Here is an 18,738-nt window from a genome sequence, read left to right on the forward strand (position 1 = left end):
GAAGGACGTAGAAGCAGCTCAGGACGCAATAATCTTACCTGGACGGTCTTAAGAGTCCAGGTAAAGGGGAAGGCCCACAGGAAGCAGCAGGTTCACGCAGGCAGCGCATGGCACTGGGGCCTGGGGTGATGAAACTTAGCCCACGGAGAATGGGGGGACTGGGGGGGTTCTGTATCCACAGACCAGGGGCATAATGGGGTCAGAGTCCAGGACAAGCGAATTAGGAGCCAGAGACCTATAGCCCAGGTCAGAAAGTGGGTAACAAGCTGGGAGCCAAGTACAGGGGGTGGGGTGGGGGGGTCACCTGGACAGAGGCGTACACTCCCTGGCCAGAGTGTAGACGGAGAGTTTCCCAGGGTAGGCAGCAGGCCCACCCCATTGTCCTGGAGAAAGTGGGGATCATGAACCACACTTCTCTGAATAATATTAGAATGGCCAGGTCCACAGGGGTAGAGCCCAAAGCATTCTCATGCTTTGCCCTTAACTCAATCATCAAACTGGCCTTCTTCCTCCTCCTTGATTGGATGCTCACTCTCTGTGAAAGGTTCTTTATGTCCACCTAGCTGTGCAAATCCAAGAGATTAGGGGGAGGGTTTCTAGTTGTTCTCATCTCCTCTATCTAATTGGATCCCGAGTCCTACTGATTTTACTTATTAAATAGTAAAATCAAATCCTTCCGCTCATAGTACGTGTATCACTGCCATCATCTGATGGTGACAATAACAGCTGTGACTTCCCTCATTCTAGGCCTGTGCCAGACATTTCCCAGGCTCCCTCTCACTTAGTCCCCCAACACTGTGAACGGGGAACACTGAGTATCCCCATTACACAGATTTTAAAAAAGCAAACCGAGGCACAGAGAAATTAAGTAAACATTTCAGAGCTCATCCTGCTGGTAAATAGTGGACTCAGGGACCTTGAATGTAGACCAAGAGTCCACCACAAAGGCTGTGCATAGTTAATATTCAATAACGGTCAAGAAACACAACCGCAAATGCCCACACCCCTGCTCCCGAGTGTCAGCCTCTACCTCATGTTGCGTGTCTGCTATGCACCAGGTGCCACCCAAGGGCTCTCCTTTCACTTTTATTTACTCAAGGAAATCCCATTTAACAGATGAGAAAACAGGCTTAATGAAGACGAAGAGCTTGAGTTTGAACACCGTCTGTGTTTAGCTTCCTCGGTAAAGACCAGAGAACAATAGCCCACTGTGATCACGGGGCTGGAGGGGAGACAGGCGGCAGAGTCTGCAGGTGTTCACCTTCCGTGGTTGCCTCAGTTTCCGATCTGGGTGCACGGAGCTGTTCGCCTGCCTGGCTGAAGAGGGAATGTGGCTGCATTTGTGAGGCCGATAGTGAGAGGTTCATTTGGTTAGACCACAATGGATGGAAAAGTCTGGAATCCCAGTTCTGTATGTGTATATATTCAAAACCACTTCACCTTGCACCTGTGTAGCCCCTTCATGCTCACTTTTTCTCTCCTGATTTCTTTCTACTCTTTCTCACGCAGGGCCAGCTCCATGGGTTTGTAAGCAGCGCAAGTCACGGGGCCTGCAGTCTGGAGGTCAGGGTCGGGTGCACACGCCCCAAGCACCCAGCCACGGACCGAGGCCCTGGAGCCTGTGAGGGTCCCATCCTTCCAGGAAGGCCCACTTTGCTCAAGGACACAGTATTAAATGGCAAATAAAACACACCATGACAAAGTTCCATAAAAAAATCAAATTACCATAGGATTTAGCAATTCCTCTTCTGGGTATACACCCCAAAAGAATACTTCCATGCTCATGCTCATAGGCAGCATTGTTCGCAATAGCTAAAAAGTAAAACCACCCAAGTGTCCACGGACGGATAAACAACACGTGGTGTGTATCCATGCAACGGAATATTATCCAGCCTTAAGAAAAAGGGAATTCTCACACATGCTACAACACGGATGAACCTTAAAGAATTATACTAAGTGAAAGAAGCCCATCACAAAAGGACAAATATCGTGTGGTTCCTCTTATATGAAGTCCCCAGAGGAGTCAAATACGTAGAGACAGAAAGTAGAATGGCGGTTGCTGGGGCTGGGGAGTTAGTGGTCATGATTAATGTACGCATGATATAAAATGTGCCACCGTTGTCATCCTTACGTGTACAGGCGGGTAGCATGAAGTGTGAGAAGAGAATACCTAACCCTAGCCCTCGTTTTCCCCCGACACCCCCTGCTCCGTGCAGGGCGCCTCTGCCTTCCGACCTGCAGGCATGAGGTAACGCCGTGGCGAGTTGGGTGGAGGCCCCGAGAGCAGATGGCCTGGGTAGGGCCCCCGGCACCCAGTTCTGGAGAGAATTAAAATTTCACGACCTATCTGATGGAATTACACGGAAGAAAGGAAATTTGTCTTTTAAGAGCAAGCAGGAGGCGGATGACTGAAGTCCCCAAGAATGCTGTGGTTGAACCTTTTTTTTGTTGTTGTTTGTTTTCTGGCACAATCTGTCTCTGTGACTGAGCCGGGTGCCGTGTTCCCCATGACAAAGGCCTCTTTCTTACGACCGTTTAATAGCTCCCATGCGGGGGACGACTCTCCCATGGGCCGGAGTCTGCAGGCGGCCTCCGAGGAAGGGAGAGAAAGGCCTCGCTTTTCCCCAACATGGCCCAGACCGAACTGAGAGAGACTTAAGAGGGGCGGGGAGCAAAACCCCACATTTTAACTCCCCTCCCCGAAACAAAAGACGAAAGCTGCCAAAGGGGTGTGGAAAACAAAACGCATGGGCAGAGAGAAGAATATGGATTAAAGAGTGGCCCCGGGGCTTTGTGTCAACTTGGAGAGGGAGGGGACAAAGCTGAGGAGGGACTGTTACTCTCACAGTCCTGGAGGCAGATCTCAAAATCAAGGCAGAACCAGAGTCCTCCCCAAACCCCCTGGGAGGATGTGTCCTTGGCTCTCCCGGCTTCTGGCAGCTCCCGGCGATCCGTGGCATTCCGTGGCTTGTAGATGCATCACTCTGGTCTCTGCCTCTCCTGTCATGTGGCCGTCTTCCCTCCATTCTGTGTTGCCACGGGGCGTTATCCCGTGTGTGTGTGTGTGTGTGTGTGTGTGTGTGTGTGTGTGTGTGTGTGTGTCCTCCCTGTCTTATAAGGGCACACAAGCATGCTGGATCTGGGGCCCACCTAATCCAATGTGAGCTGACCTCATATCTGCAAAGACCCTACTGCCAAATAAGGTTACATTCACAGGTGCCAGGAGTTAGGACTTCCACATCCCTTTCTGGGGTGCGTGATTCCTCTAGAACTCCTTCTTCTAGAACTTACAGGACAGGAAACCCTTGCTCGGTACCTCCGTCCTCCCCAAGGACTTTGTGCATTTGCTCTCCAGCACTGAGGCTGAGTCAGGACATAAAGGCCACCAGATTATCCCAGTGCCACCTCTTTGGAGTCCTCTCTTCTCTGAGCATCTCACTGCAGGGAGGTGTCTGGCAAGGGTTCCTGTTCTTCCCTCCGCAACAAACATCTGGATGGATGCTCAAAACCCTCTTTAACATAAATATTTGCCTCTGGTAAGGCTGGCTAGAAAATCTTTGCCTATCAGGGAATTTTTATACAAGCTTCCATTTCCCAACATGCCGAAGGAGACGCGATTTTAAAGGCGCATCTGACAATCGAATCAGAGCTTCTACCGCCTGCGTTCCACGTATTCACGATGGGAGAGGAGACATTCCTCCCGCCTTTGAGTTGATCGAATCAGAACTTCTGTGGCCCATTTTTTTTTTTTCACAGCTGACCTGACCTCATCTCCCACACCACTTTTTGGGGGAGATTTTACCTTCATGGCCACGGCAGGTGCAGCACTTGGGAGGCGGAAGAGTCGAGTAGAAGAGGCACAAGCTCTGGAGCCAGCTGCGCGGGCTCAGGTCCCATCTCTGCCCCTTACTCGCCGTGCACCCCTGGCACCTCCTGCATCTGTGAAACGGGGATGGTAACTTCTCCCTCCCGGGGGGCTTTAAGGCTTCGATGAAGTGCATGAGCGCCAACAAGCAGGGTCTCCGCATGGAAGGCACACAGCACACGTCGGCTTTCGTGGCTGCTCCTGACGGCCAGCAGCCGGGAGAGGTGGTAAATTCACAGGCTTCTGAATGGGATGGACGCGGGGTAAATCCTGACTCTGCCCCTGGCAGGAAGAGCGGCCTCTGAGAGGTTTCCCAGCTTGCCCAGGCCCTGTAGCTACACGTCCACACTGGGACCGCAGTGAGGACTGAGCGATGCAGCGAACAGCCCGTCGGTGGCACACGTCCCTGTGAGTGTCACACAGGCACCGACGCTGGGGAGCTGCCTTTCCACCAAGCAAAACGCTTTCAGATGAAGATCCCTCCCTCCCCCGGAACTAAGCCACACCTGCAGCTCCCTTAGAGGGTGCTGAGAGCTCCCTTAACCGGCTGCCCTGGGAGACAGACTTGCTTTCTTCCCCGAGCTGCTTGTCACAAGCTGTTGGGGAGGACGGGCAGGGCGGTAACAGGAATAGAGGAGAGAGAAGCAGCATGTGGCATCTCCAGTGCCCGGGGAAGCCACAAAGAAACCACACTGCCATTCTCAAAGAGCTCTGCGGGCCCGTCCCCCACTCCGGACTGCTCCAGGCTAACAGAGCAGACGTTGTGCCCACACGGCTCCCCGTGCCAAGATGTCCAACCCCCGTCACCAGGGACTCGGGTGAGGGTGGCTGGGGGCGGCGGGGGAGGAGGAAGGGGCTGCCGCATAAAGGGCCCCTTGTGAGGCTCCTGGGGGGACGCGGCTGCCCAGCAGACGGGGCAGCGCAGCACGGCCACCTCCCTCCGCGCTCTGAGAGGGTGACCCGCGTGGGTGGATCGGAGGGGCCCGCGAGTGACTCCAGGGAACTGGGGGAGCAGAAGGGAAGCAGCTCATGGTGTCTGGAGGGGCTGCCTGTCATGAAGTCACCTGTGGGACTCCAGGCAGGCCACCCACATCCCTGGTGCAGAGCCGACCTCGCACAGCCTGGTCCTGGGTCCCACGAAGAGAACAGAGGCGGCCCAGGCTCCGCTGTCTGTGAGGACACGCCGTATAGAAAGGAGCACACCCCACACAACGAAGGCTGAGGACGCTGACTGCCGAGACTCGACGGCAACACCAGGCTGGGAGGGTCGCAGGGGAAAGAGAGGAAAGGATGCCGCAGCCAGCGTCCGGCACGGAGCCCGAGAAACACAGCAGCAGAAGCAGCGTGAGAGCGGAGCAGCCCCACACGCCCAGAGACCCCCGTTCCTGGACCTGGGCTCCCTGCAGACAATTCTTCTTCTGGGTGGGCAGGGGGCAGGGACCTCTAGTCCTGCAACCTGGGCAGGAACAGAAGGATGGGGCTGGCCAGCTACCTGCAGTACCTGAGACGAGTGGGCCAGGAAGCAAAAACAATATGTATGTCAGATACAGCCCTACTATGTGCCGGGCTCTGTTCCCGGTGCTTTTAATAAACTCAGTTAATTATCGGAACACTCCATTGAGGTAGATACTATTATTCACATTTTGCAGATTAGGAAACTGAGGCACAGAAGAAAAGCAACCCATCAAGGTTGTAGGGTGAGTTAATGGTACAGCCAGGATTGAATCAGGCAGTCAAGCCCCAGAGCCCGTGCTCTTCAACACACTCTACAGTAACAGAAACTCAACAGGAAGCCACACCTGCCCAGGCCCCCAGACCCCCTCAACCCAGCCCCCCATCCTGCCTGGCCATGTCACCCCAGAGGTTCTAGAAGGCCCTGGTATAGAGGCGGGCTCTGGGGCCAGAGAGCTGGGCACATCTTTGGCTACTACCCTCACTAGCCATAGGGCTGCAGACATCGTACCAGTCAGTGCCTCAGTTTTCTGGGTCTGTAAGATGGGGCCACACCTGGGTCCATGTGTGACAATTCAATGAGAGAATGAAGATAAAGGACAAGACAGTGCACACAGCAAGCACTCAATGGAGACGCCCTACAGCTACGCGACACGCATCATTATTGCATCATCAGGATACTGTCCCAGAGAAGGGGCTTGCGATGACGCCCGTGTTTGAGGAACAGAACTTTAGAGGTTAAAATAAACTCTTGGTTTAATCTGGTTCCTTTTATTTTGGAGTATAAAGTGATTTTAAAACTCCATTCCCTTCCTCAAAAAGTTAAACGCAGAGTTATCGTACGACCCAGCAATCCCACTCCTAGGCATGTACTTACAAGCAATGAAAACACACGTCCACTCAAAACTCGTTCACAGCGCCGCGGATCTCTAGTGCATCGTGACAAGGGCTGGGCTTCACCGGTGTCTCCTTTGTGACTATACTCTCATGGTCCATCCCACTGTTCCCTGGGGGGCCACCAGCCCCCTGTGTGAGCAGCTGTACGCAGTGGGGCACGGTACCCCTCCCTGTACATCAGGACCTGCTTTCCGCTGGTCCTCGGGAACAGATGGACAAATGTCCGGAGTGGCCTGTGTTGCTGTTCCTTGGCTTCTCTTGGATCATCCCCCAAATCCCATATTGGACAAATGAGCATTTCATGTGTGTTTGTGTCAAAATATATACCCTGTAACTCACATGTGCATTAAAAATGAATTTTTTTCCCTCTGATATCATCCTATCCTGGAGCCCCCATTTCCACACAGGAGCCAGAAAAAAAAAAATGGGTCAATTCGAAGAAATTTAGTCCTTTCCAGTATCAAATTTTTTTCCAAGCTACATGGTTCTCTTTTTGGATGTTATTTAGGAATTCGAGAGTCAAGATCCCCCCTAGGGCTGTGACTTCCCTCTCCTTGTGCTCCTCCACTCCCAGGGGCTTCTGCATGCAGGGAAAGATAACAGGGAAGCAAAGCACTAAGGCACACATTTGAAAAATATGTCATCCAGTTTAGAGAAACTGGATTTTCAACACAGATTAAAAAGCTGCAGCAGAATCAACTGAACAGTCCACGTCGTCTTGTTGCACTGTCCAGTGGAGTTCAGACTGACCGATTTGCATCAAGAACATAATCACACACAAGTATCATTGCAAGAGGTCTTCCTATTGCTTCACTGGATTTGACTTGGGGAGGGAGGAAGGAGAAAGTAAGTTCTTCCCTGGAAGGTAGAAAGGACTTTGTTTTATCCTGCGTGGATGAGCTAATTTTTGGAGATAAATACACTTTCTAGGAGAGTGGCAGCTCACAAAAGAATTGACTGCCCATGGTGCTATGATAGCCTCATCCCTTCACTGCCTTTACGGACAAAGCCAGACTAGGATTGAGCAGTTTCTCGCAGACAATCTCGGGTGATGGGCAATCAGGTCATCTATCCATCCACCCGGTCCCTTCAACCTAGAGACTCATGAGCTCCATGTGCCACGATGGGCGTATTTCTCAGGCAAGCTGCTGTTAAGTTCCAGATTCTCCTCTGCACCGTCTGCAGAGTTACCAGGTTTCCAGGTGCCGAGGAGATTGCATTCGTCTGCACAGACCTGGGGATACGGAGCACCAAGTCTCCAAGGGGAAGCTCTTGTTCTCTGACAGGATCACTCGAAGGAAAACCCGGGATGTGCAGCTCGCACGGTGATTTATCGGGGAGACGTGAATGCAGGGACTGGTCACGTCTTATTGGCAAAACGCTGCCACTATTTTTATCTGTAAAATGCTGTTCTTGCTGGGAGCTCAAAAAGCATTGTCATAAAAAGCATTGTCATAAAAAGCCCCAGGAAGGAAGAAGAGAGAGGAAAGAGACCAGGAGACAAGATTGCCTGGGTTTGGCCGGGACTCTGGAGATGGGGCCTGTCGACCCTGAAGATTTGTTTCTCCCTGTTCATTTCCCAGCCCCAATCCCACCTGGCTTCTTTTATTTGAGCTCCTTCTATTGCAATGCATAAAACAGACCATTTCCCAAAATCTTGCTCAAAAGCTCTGAGGTGTTCCAAGTATGGGAGGGATGAGGTTCAAGTGGGACAAGGGAAAAAATGACCAGAAAGCAGTTGGGGGGAGTGAGCCTCAGACGGCCACTCTGGGACTTCAGTTTCTTCACCTGCAAAACAGGCCTTGGGCTGGATCAGGGACTTTCTACCAAGTGTGGGGGGTGGGGGTGGGGGTGGGGGGAAGGGCGGTGTCTATTCCATCCAGAGTACGCACTTAGGATCTTGTTCCAAATGCTTCAGCTGCTTAAAATAATACTTAAGAGGCAAATTCATCTCTTAAGACCACTTGCAGCCATTGATCCTATGATTTCAAGTATATTTTCCCAGTTGCAATGAATAGAATAGTGGTCCTAAGTTACCTTTCTCCAAAAAGATGAACCCTGTGCTGAGTAAATCTTCGTGGATTGAAGGGATGGACAGACGGACAGACTGATAAATGACTTGCTGACCAGCTACCCGAGATCCTCCAGGTGTGGTTTCGCCCGTGCATCTGACGGGCTTTTCTGGCCCCCTTCTTCACTTCCCAGGACTGATCAAATAATTAAGGTTATTTTGACACAAAGTCACTAGAAAAGTAAACATGTCACTCGCCCAAGTGACAAAAAGAAAAAGTGAATTGATTTTGGGGTGTTGTGAAGTTAGGACTCTTGTCACCTTGCCGATCCTCTAGCAGGGCAAACCATCAAAGGCTTAGAGTAGCTTCCTGCTCTTCAACGGGCCCATCTCACACTTGCCCCCACCATGTGGGTCACATAAAAGCTGTGTTTTTATTCCTGACACAGGGGAAAGAAGACAGTGATGAATCTTTTAAGTGCTGAATTGAATGAGGGGTGAAACATCAGGGTCAAATAGCTGGAACATAAAGATGCCACTATTTTGAAGATCGCACAGAGCATATTTATAAACTCATATAAATACACATATGGTCCTCAACTCTTGTAGGTACGACTTCTGTACATACCAAACGTGGATGGGGACAGCAGCACAACTCAACTGCCTTCCCCCAGAGCTACCTTTTCCTGCCTAGAGACCTATGATGCCGCGCTGCCGCGTGGTGGCGCCATCTGCCCGCCACCGCCTGGCTGACAGCACTTTCCAATTCCACCGCAGTCTCTTTGTAACTCGGTAGGGTCATCAGTGCGTGCGTGGGAGGATGAGAAACGAAAATTTAAGAGTAGGAGCTGCTACACGTTACTCTAGAATTCCAGACAAGGTAGTTTGATGGGTTCAAGAGAAGCGCTTGCTGACATAAAATAAAATCGAGAGCACGATGTGTGACGGCAGGTAAAGAAAAGCACAAGAATTTACCTCTAACTCTGCTGAAGGGAGGGGAGGGTGCGGAGCGGGCATGACTCTGCTGAGAAGGGGTGGGGACGCTGGAGTCAAGGGGTGAAAGTGTTTCCTCCCCAGGCACCTCCTGTCCTCATGGGGGGGTCACCACTTCTCAGGCTAAAGGCTACTCTCCTGGGAGATCAGGCTGGAAAATGGTGAGACTCAATTTGGTGGATAGGGAGGAGATGGAGACCAGCAACCTTGAGGAAGGGAGGGTCTCTCTGGAATGTTCCAGAAGTCTGGGAGCCCTAGCTCAAGGCAGGTCTAGGCACTACAAGAGCAGCTGCGTGGATGCTTGGTGGGGGACGGCTGTGGCAGCTTGCTTGTTAAAAGCTGCTCAACTGAACTATAATTAAAAAGTCTACGTTAGTTCTCTGAGACCCCTTTGCAAGCATGTTTCCAAGAATCTATTGGAACAAAAGCAGAGGGACTGCTTGGACAGACACACACACATATCTTATATGTATAGACAGACTCGTCAACTGGCTAATGCTGATTAATGACCAGGAAAATATATCAATTGCCATTTTTGTCTCTAAATAAACAGTTGTTTAATTAACGGCTACTGACTTAAATCACTGTTAATATAGCAACGTACATATTGTTTTTGTAAGCTAGGGGAAAGGATTTATCTGATTTATGATCTTTTACTCAGGAAAACATACACCTTAAAATCGGCTTTGATGCCTCCATGTGTAATGTAATGAGCTATATTATGTCCAAATACAGGCTAATCAACCAGGCATCCTTTCCTGAGTCTCCGGGTTAGGGTTAGCATCGGCCGGTCGAGGCAGTCAGTTGAGGAGTCCGGTGGTATCTTGGGGATGTGCCTTGTGGGTTATCCACAGCACCCCATGAAGTCTGCAGCCAGGCCCTTCTGCGGGGCACGGCCTGCTCCGGGATGGCTTTGCGCCTGTCGGGCAAGGTGTGCTCGGGGACCACAAATGTCTCTTGATGCGTGTCCCCTCAAGAGTAAATGAAGCAGAATGTTTCAGCATAAATGACACCGCTCTCCCTGCTGGCTTGAATACGGCTGCCACTGAGTTAAGTAAGAGCTCAGGGCATGTCTCCTCCTCTCCAAAGAACACGTTCTTCAGAGGTAATGATACTTCAGAAAGGAAAACCCCTTAAACATCAAACTCCTCAAGGTCACGCACAGTATGAAGAATTTCTTTGTGGTCGAAACAAAAAGAAATTGCTATGGGACCAGGTCAGAAAGAAAGCTGTTTCTCTTGAATTACAGGGTGCCCTTGGTGGGCTGAGCGTCTCCATACTCCGGGGGACACTGACTTCAGAGTGAACGTCTTGATGCAAACTGACCTAGCGAGGTAGGGAGGCGGCCAGGACAGGAGCGGCTGAGGCTGCAGCAGGGTGAGGAAGTACGGGCATCAGAACACCAGGTGGCAGCAGCCACCCGCGCAGCACGGCGGGGTGCCTACCTGCCTTCTTACCAGGTCAGAAGCTCCGTAAGTGGGAACTCAAGACAGCGCCTTCTTGGAATATTTACATTCTACTTTTGTTTTCTTTTCTCGTGGGTGGCTATGCTGCTGGAGGTGAGAGGAGAACCTCCTGCTTCAAGATGCATCATAAACAGGCACGAGCAAGAGGTCGTAATAAAGACAGTTGGCCTCACGCTGTTTAATGATGCATCTGGGCGAAAACCGGGGATTGCGCCCACTCAATGAGGGGTCTACAAACTAATTTCAGGTAGTAAATACGTTCAGCTTAACAGATAGTAAACGTTTCCAGCTTTTCAGCCTTAAGATTTCCGTGGCAATGACTCATTTCAGCCATCCGAGCACCTGTGTTCCGATAAAATTTCACTTACAGAAAACAGGTGTTGGGCCAAGTCTGGCCCGCAGCCCACAGTTGTTTGCCAGCCCCTGCCCTAAATGAGCAGGAAACTATCTGGCTCCGTTAGCGGGGTCCAGACGTAGCCCAGGCGTGTGCCGGGGTACGCCTCTCCCAGTCCGTGTAAAGCCATCCCTTCCTTGTCCCTGCTCAGCCCCCTCCATGGCACCACGGGACGAACCTGTCTCCTTGTCACCAGAGCTCGAATACTCCCTCCTCCCTTCCACACCACAAAAAACTCAGTGTACCACACCTGAAGCTCTTCCCTGCATCAGCCCCTCCTCAGGCCCATCGATAGCACAACGCCATCCTGCATCTTCTTCATAGCTGCCGAAACACACAGCAGGGGGTGATCACGCCACATTTTGCTCAATTGCTGAATTCTTCACACCGGTCTGTCTACCCTCTCTCCCTCCTCCACCAAATCATTTCATCTTAGCCTGACTAATGTTGAAATCGCCTCTTGGGGTGTCACTCCAGCGTCAGAGCCCACCATAGCTGCCAACCTCTTGCTGAGTAACGCACTTGCTCTTTAGCCTGCCTCAAATGAGTCCTTCACGCTTACCTTCCCTGAAGCACCTGCGAGTTCTAGCTCAGCCACGTCTGCTTATCTGCCGGCCCTGAAACCACCTGGGGCCCCACCGAGGCATTTGCTCACAGCGTGACCTGCCCTTTCTGTCCCACGCGCCTGATGAGATACAGCCCCCTCTATAAAGTGCCCCCAAGATGAGCAAAAAGCATGCCCATCTTCTACTGGTTTCTTAGATGGTCTGGTTTGGATCCGGGGCTTGGAGCTTTCTCTGTGTTAATCTTACGCCGCCTACAGGCTTAATTTCCCACTAACAAATGATTGTGGCTATCTTTTCTGCTATTGATTTTCAATTATGTCAGTTGAGGTCAGACAATGTGGTCTGAATGGTATTGATCCTGGGGTATTTACTCTGACTTTCTCTGTGGCACAACATTCTAATCAATTTTGGGAAACACACACACATGGCCTTGAAAACAGTGTAAGTTTTCCAATTCCTGGGTTGGGGTTCTCTAGATGTCCACTATCTGCATTTCGTGCACTTTTTATCTGTGTCATCTACAAGCATCAGGGGCATTATACTCCCCCACCGTGAGTGAGGTTTCGTCTGCTTCTCCTTGCAACTCTGACAACTTTTCCTTTAAAGGGTTTGAGGCTCCCGTCGCTAGGTGCAAACGCAGGATCATGATGTCGTGCCGGCGCACGGCTTCCCTTCTCATCAAGCAGTAACCTTTACTCATACGGCTTCCGGCCTTAAAGTCTGTTTTGTCGGATACTAAAATTATAACACCTGTTTGTGTCTGAGCAGCATTTGCCTTGCATCTCCTTTTCATTCCTTTGTTTTCAGCTTTTCCATGTCATCTTTTAGGTGCGCTACTGGTTAATCGCTTAGGACGGAAATCTTAAAAAGCAAAACATCTCTCTTTTAAAAGATGAATTCAATCATCTGATGGCTGAATTTTCCACTAGGTTTCTGCATTTCTCTTCCCAGTGTTTTTCATTCATTCATTCAAGCTACAGCCCAAGGGCCCACAGACTGTTTCTGGAAATTAACTTTTCCTGGAGTGCAGCCACACCCACTGTTTATGTATCCTCTACGGCCACCTTGGCACTTCCACGACAGCCAGTCGAAGAGGTGTGACAGAGATCACATGGCCCACAGGCCATCTGGAACTTTAAGAGAAAGTCTGCCAGCCTCTCAAGCATGACAGGCACTTTGTCTTGGCACTTTGACAGCAGCATCCCCTTATCTTCCATTAGAGCAGGGAAGCCTTCTGCGGGTCTGTCATTTCTGCATAGAGACCATCTCTTCCTCTGGTGTCTTTTCGGATTCTCAGTCGGGTGCTTCGCAGGCAAGCCACAGCTGCACGATGACCTGACCGCATCATCGGGCTTGATCATGCACCAACCTGGTCTGAAGACTCGCGGCTCTTTCAATTTCTGAAAAATTCTCATCCGTTACTCTTTAAAATCACCTTCATCTTTCCTGTTCTCTCCTTTGGTGATTCTTAGTAGATAATATTAAAAATTTCATTCTATTTTTTTTCATGTCTCTTAATTCATCTTTCATAGTTTCAATCTCGTTACCTCTCTATGATGCACTCTGGGTGACTTCCTCAGATCAATCATCCACTTCATTAATTCTACCTTTATTTGTATCCAATCAGTTAAATAGTCTACTGAGTTTTCATTTTAATGCCTACATTTTTCATTTTTAAAAGTTCTAGTTGGTTCTTTTTTCAAATCTGTTCTTTTGCAAAACTACTATATTTTATTGTTATAAATCTATCCCTCATTAAATATCAAGTATTCGCATTTTTGCAGCCTTATGTGTTTTAAAAAATAAACCTTTAAGATTAGCTTTAGGCATACAGGAAAGTGCAAAGATCATTCAGAAAGTTCCTGTATACTCTGCACCCAGTTTCCCCACAGTCAACATCTGACATTTGCCACAACCAAGGAATCGATATTGGTGCCTTACTTTTAACTACACTCTACGATATATTCAGATTTCACTAGTTTTTCCCTAATGTCCCTTTTCTGTGCCAAGATCCCATTTAGGACGGCACCTTATACTTAGTCTCCTCTGGGCTGAGTTTTAGACTTTGTTTTTGATGACCCAGACAGTTTTGAGGAGAGCGGGTTGAGTACTGTGTCCCTCAGTTTGGGCTTGTCTGATGTGTTCCTCATACGATTTTATCATCCCTAGTTTTGTGGGTGCTATCTTTCCTAAATGGTGGGGTTTTTTCCCTATGTGGTTTGTCTTGTTTATTTTGTATTTTAGTATAAGCTTATCTGTACTCACGAGTCCCCCCTTTGTCCCCAGGCAGCTGGTGCCTGGTTAGTGGAAGAGTGAGGGCTCTATGTAGGTAAGGGCTTTATGTTTGTGAAGGATTTCTATTACCCCAGATTAGTTTTTATATCAATTTCTTTATTTGGGGTTTCTCATACGAGTATATAAATTAGTACCCTACACCCTGTGTGATGCTGGTCCAGGATTTTGGCGTCTTGCAGATAATTTACCCTATACCTCATGTCTTCATCCAAGACCCTGGAGAGAGGAGAAGGTCCATGTGCAAGTTCCTGGACCAGTGGTGGAGTTTTATAGCCTCTTTTATAGACAGGCAAGGCCCACAAGCCCTGGCCTTGAGGCTGGGGCTGTTCTAGTTCCCTGACATCCACGGGCAAGGCCATGGGCGTGAAGTCCCTCTCTCAGGACCTGAAACCGCTCACCACACTGTCTTTGGTCCCACCCTTTATTTCTACCACCTAACATTTCTTTCTCCTTCTCAGTCCTTGGTGATGTGCTAAGAGCCATTTTTACTCCATTGTTTGTGGTGGGACATCACGTCAGCTGAGTTCACCATGTTACTGGAAGTATTGTGACAACCGTTTAGCTTCTTGGAAGAGTTAAGTCACACAAATTGTGTTTCCTTCAGGGACTAGCGCAGTGTGGGGCGCCTAGCAACACTCGCTACAGAGTGAGCACGTGAATGCATGATGGAGATCAGGACGGCTAAGCGCCTGCAGCCACAGTGCAGACATCTTCACAAAGGACTGAGTCTGGGACACTCCGAGCAGGCAGGGAGCAGGGACACGACTCCTCTGCCTGGTGCTCCCGGTCACGGTGGTCCCAGCCGCATGTTGCCTTAGTCAGTCCTGGGGACAACATGGTTTCACCGGCAGCTCACCTCATAGCGTTGCCTGCTCACTTTCTAATTCTACTTTAATCATCGTACAGTGTGACAGCCTTCTCTCTCCCTTCCTGACAGAGGAGCCTTAGATTGCATGTGGGTGGATTTAACGCCAATCCATCGAGTAAAAGTTTCATCCTGGAGTTGCAGACGGTAATCCAAGGCAGGATGCTGCCTCGGCACACGGATGCCATCGCAGGCCTCTTCCTGTTTCTGCAGGGCTGCCTCTCCCGACCTGGCGCAAAAGCACAGACACTGGTCAGAAGCCCCAGCATGACGGGACAACCGGAAGTCACATTCCTTGACCTCCTTGTGTAAATAGGTACGACGCTGGCCCCAGCCTGTTGCGGGCTGGGCATTCTACAGCTTGCAGCGTTGCAGGCTCTGCCTATCCTGCCTATGATTCATTAAGCGCCTCTCCCTCTCGGGTACTTGAGCGAGAAGGTCTCACTTTCCACTACATTCGAGTCCCCACCCTCCCATGAAACCCGTTCTGTAGCAGGAGCTAAGGCAGAGAAAGCCAACGAGCCCTGCCTAGGAGATAATCTGCATTTTATCACCCAAGAGGAAGATCCCAGGCATTTCAAAAAGACGACCCAATGTGGATTTCTAAGTGGGGAGAATGGGCTGAAGGGGGCTGCAGCGTGCACTGCAGAAACCCCTCACCCCACAACAGTCTGCAGATACGGTGGCGATGGTAGCAGAGCTCCATCAACTGCCCCACAGGCTGTGATACTGGTGGGTGGGGTGCAGGGGCACGAGAAGCCCCCAGTGACGCTTGTGTAGCAGCGGGTCTTGTGAGGCTGCAAACACCGTGGCCTGCTGCCCCAATCCAATCCCAATTAGAGGATCCCACCGAGGGCTTATGTAATTCAGAGAGAATCCGTTCAGGCAAGGGAAAGGAGGAGGTGGGTTGGAAATATTTTTGCTCCATTTTCTTCAGAAATATTTATAAAGATTGGCAGAAAGTGCAGGTGACAGAATAGAGGGACATTGGAGTTGACATCGTGATGTCACCGGGGATGTAGTGCCACCAGACGAAGAGCCTGGCCTGTGACTACAACGCCCGGGGCACGGCTGTCACTTGCCAGGCACAGACCTTCTGCAGTGTGCGCGGTCCTGTGCTCTGGGAAGACCTGGCTTTGACTGTTTATAAGGCCAGCCCCCTCGGGGCTCCTCAACCCCACCGATACTGTGTGACTCTGAAGTTTCTCACAGTCTAATGGAATCAAGATTCAAATGGCTGCGCCAAGGGACAAAGAGCCACACGCCCCCACCCCAGGCCCTGGGCTGCAGGGTGTTGTGAGTCATAATTAGCCCTTGTTTTTGGTGACATTTCTTACATTGTAAAGGCCCTTCCATAGGCATCATTTTAACGAATGATGCTAGAGACAGCGAGTAAATGACTTGGGAGTCTGAGAGGCAGAAGTAAGAAGTTGAGAGCAGGAAAAATTTTGACCTAGAACGTGCTAGCCCACACACATGTTCTGGGCCTCATGGAATGGACACATCTCTTAACACGTAGCCTTAGAATTCACTGACAGCAATGACCACGTTTAACACACAGGGGCTCCACTCCAGCTGGGGAAAGAGAAGCAAGGAGGTGACCTGAACACAGTCCTCCCGGGGCACAAGGAGGCCCCATGACAATTCAGTAACCAGGAAAGGATGGAAGAGAGGTTACGTGAGAAATTAATTTGTGACAGCCACGGCTAGTGGACACAGGGCTGATCACCAAAGGACGTGGGGCCATTTCCTTGGGGGGAGAATATTCTGGGATTGCACCAGACTGAAGGCAGTGGAATGAGCTGGACGCAGGGGTGAGAAACCAGTGGTCTTGGAGACATCTGGTCTGAACTATGTTTTTAAGTAATTGTAAATGCAAGCACCTTTAGAAAGCACACCTGCTATTTGAAGTTCACCTCAGTCTTCACCATTTCCAACTGTCCTCACCCGATTGTCCCCACTCGTTTTTCTCATCCCTTAGTCCCCCGAGGGCACCCGAGTCTGCCGCCCTGGACGGAAGGCTCCACGAGGGAGGCTGCGGCGTTCATGGTGGACCATGCAGAGCTCGCCTCTGTGATGTCTAAAGGACACCACATGAGCCAAGACTATCACCTTGTCTAGGCCTCTTTGATTCAAGGGAAGGGGAAGGGAGGAAGAATTTGCAAGGCCCAGTCACTGTCTACGGAAGGTGAGGGACAATGAGGCGTTGAGGGTGACAGTGGGTTTGGCTTGGTCGACTGGGTGTGGTGGTGGCAGGGAACCCCGAAGAGGGCAGGTTGTACAGGACGGCAGACGAGATGCAGGAGAGGGGCAGGTTGTACAGGACAGCAGACGAGACGCAGGCTCGACTCTGGAGGGTGAGGGGAGCTTCCCAGGAGGCGGCCAGACCTGCCCGGGAGGAACATCCAGGCTGGAGCTCGACGTGGGCATCACCAGCAAATCAGCGGAAGGTAAAGTCACGGGAACGGGGAAAGTGGCGAAGGGAGAGCGCAGTGAGTGGGAAGAAAGGGCGCTCTAGAGACAGATCCTGGGAACACCAACATTTGAGAAAGGGCTGTGGGACAAGAAGGCCACCCCCAAAGAGCCGTCCAGAGCAGGTAGAACGAGAAGGGAAACCAGGAGAGCTCAGTGTCGAGAAAGAATGTCAACTGCTGCCCTTGTTATGCTTTTTTTGTCTTTAGTCTTTATACATTTAAAGTGCTTAGGGCACAGCATGTGATCATACCCGTGTTTTTTATTTTCAGAATGGCCACCCCCTCGACAGCTGGTCTGAAAGACCTGGCGCACCCCTGCGTCCCTGACCGAGCACCTGTCTCGGGCGTGAGCCCCACCTGACCGCGTGCTGCCTCCGTCAGTCCCGGCCCCGCGGAGCTGGGGTGCCGGACAGTTCCGCGCAGACGGCTCCCCCACGCGGCAAGCAGCCCCGCGGCGCCCCCGGGTGCAGAGCCGCGCCGCAGGGCGCCCGGTGCCGGCTTACCTGGCGCTCTCAAAGGTGGCGGATGCCGTCTTTTCTATAGCTCCGAATCCGACTCCGACAGCAAGGCCCTCTGAAACAGACAGAAGAAAAGCACGAGGCATCAGGAATCACATCTCGATAAGGAACGCCGCCGTCACCGCATCAGGCTCCTCGTCACAGAAGATTCAACCTGACAGGAGCTCAGACCCGACACGGCACCTAACACCACAGGGCCTGACCCAGCCGCCGCCCGCGTTTGCGAGGCCTGCGAGCTAGGAATGGCTTCTGCATTTTTAAATACATAATCATCAGAGAAAGAATACTTCATGACACATGAAAATTATATAAAATGCAAATTTCAGTGTCTGTAAATAAAGTTTTATTGGCCCATAGCCATGTTCATTGGCTGACAAGTTGTTTATTGCCGGTTTCATGCTACGTTAGCAGAGCTGAGTAGTTGTGACAGAGACTGAATGGCCTGAAAACCTAAAATACTTACTGTCTGGCTCTTCGTAGAGCTCGATGGCACTGACTCAGCAGCCACGGACCAAAGGCACGGACACACAGCATTATGACACTTTCTGACATCTATAGGGGAGTCCTACGATTCTCCTCACGCCAACTAGGAAGGAGCTTTGCTAAATTACCAATATTGGTCAGAAGCAAAGCCGAGGGCTTTTGGGGCCAAAGGAGAACTTTTTTTATGAACAGAAAAGAGGTCAAAACCTACTGAGAGGGGCTTGTTTTCTTTCAGGATTCACTGTCTCCTGGAGTCAGTATTGGTAATACAACCCCAGTGTCCTTGGCCCACTCCAACTACACTGGACATGAGACAGTGACCCTTGAACAATGCAGGGTTAGGGGCACCAGCTCCCTGTGCAACTGAAAATCCATGCATAACTTTTGATTCCTCCCCACACTTTACTAATAGCCTATGTTGCCCAGAAGTCTTACAGATAACAAAGTCAACGAACACAC

The 18,738-nt window shown here is 50.7% G+C and overlaps 1 protein-coding gene across 1 annotated transcript in view; it reads right to left on the reverse strand.

Moving 5' to 3' along the window:
• SLC39A11 (solute carrier family 39, member 11) overlaps positions 1 to 18,738 on the reverse strand; it is a 339,114-nt gene that overhangs the window by 47,417 nt on the left and 272,959 nt on the right. The gene's annotated exons all lie outside the window — the stretch shown is intronic.

This window comes from Propithecus coquereli, unplaced genomic scaffold (genome assembly GCF_000956105.1).
Source record: "Propithecus coquereli isolate 6110/MARCELLA unplaced genomic scaffold, Pcoq_1.0 Scaffold76, whole genome shotgun sequence".
NCBI lineage: Eukaryota > Metazoa > Chordata > Mammalia > Primates > Indriidae > Propithecus > Propithecus coquereli.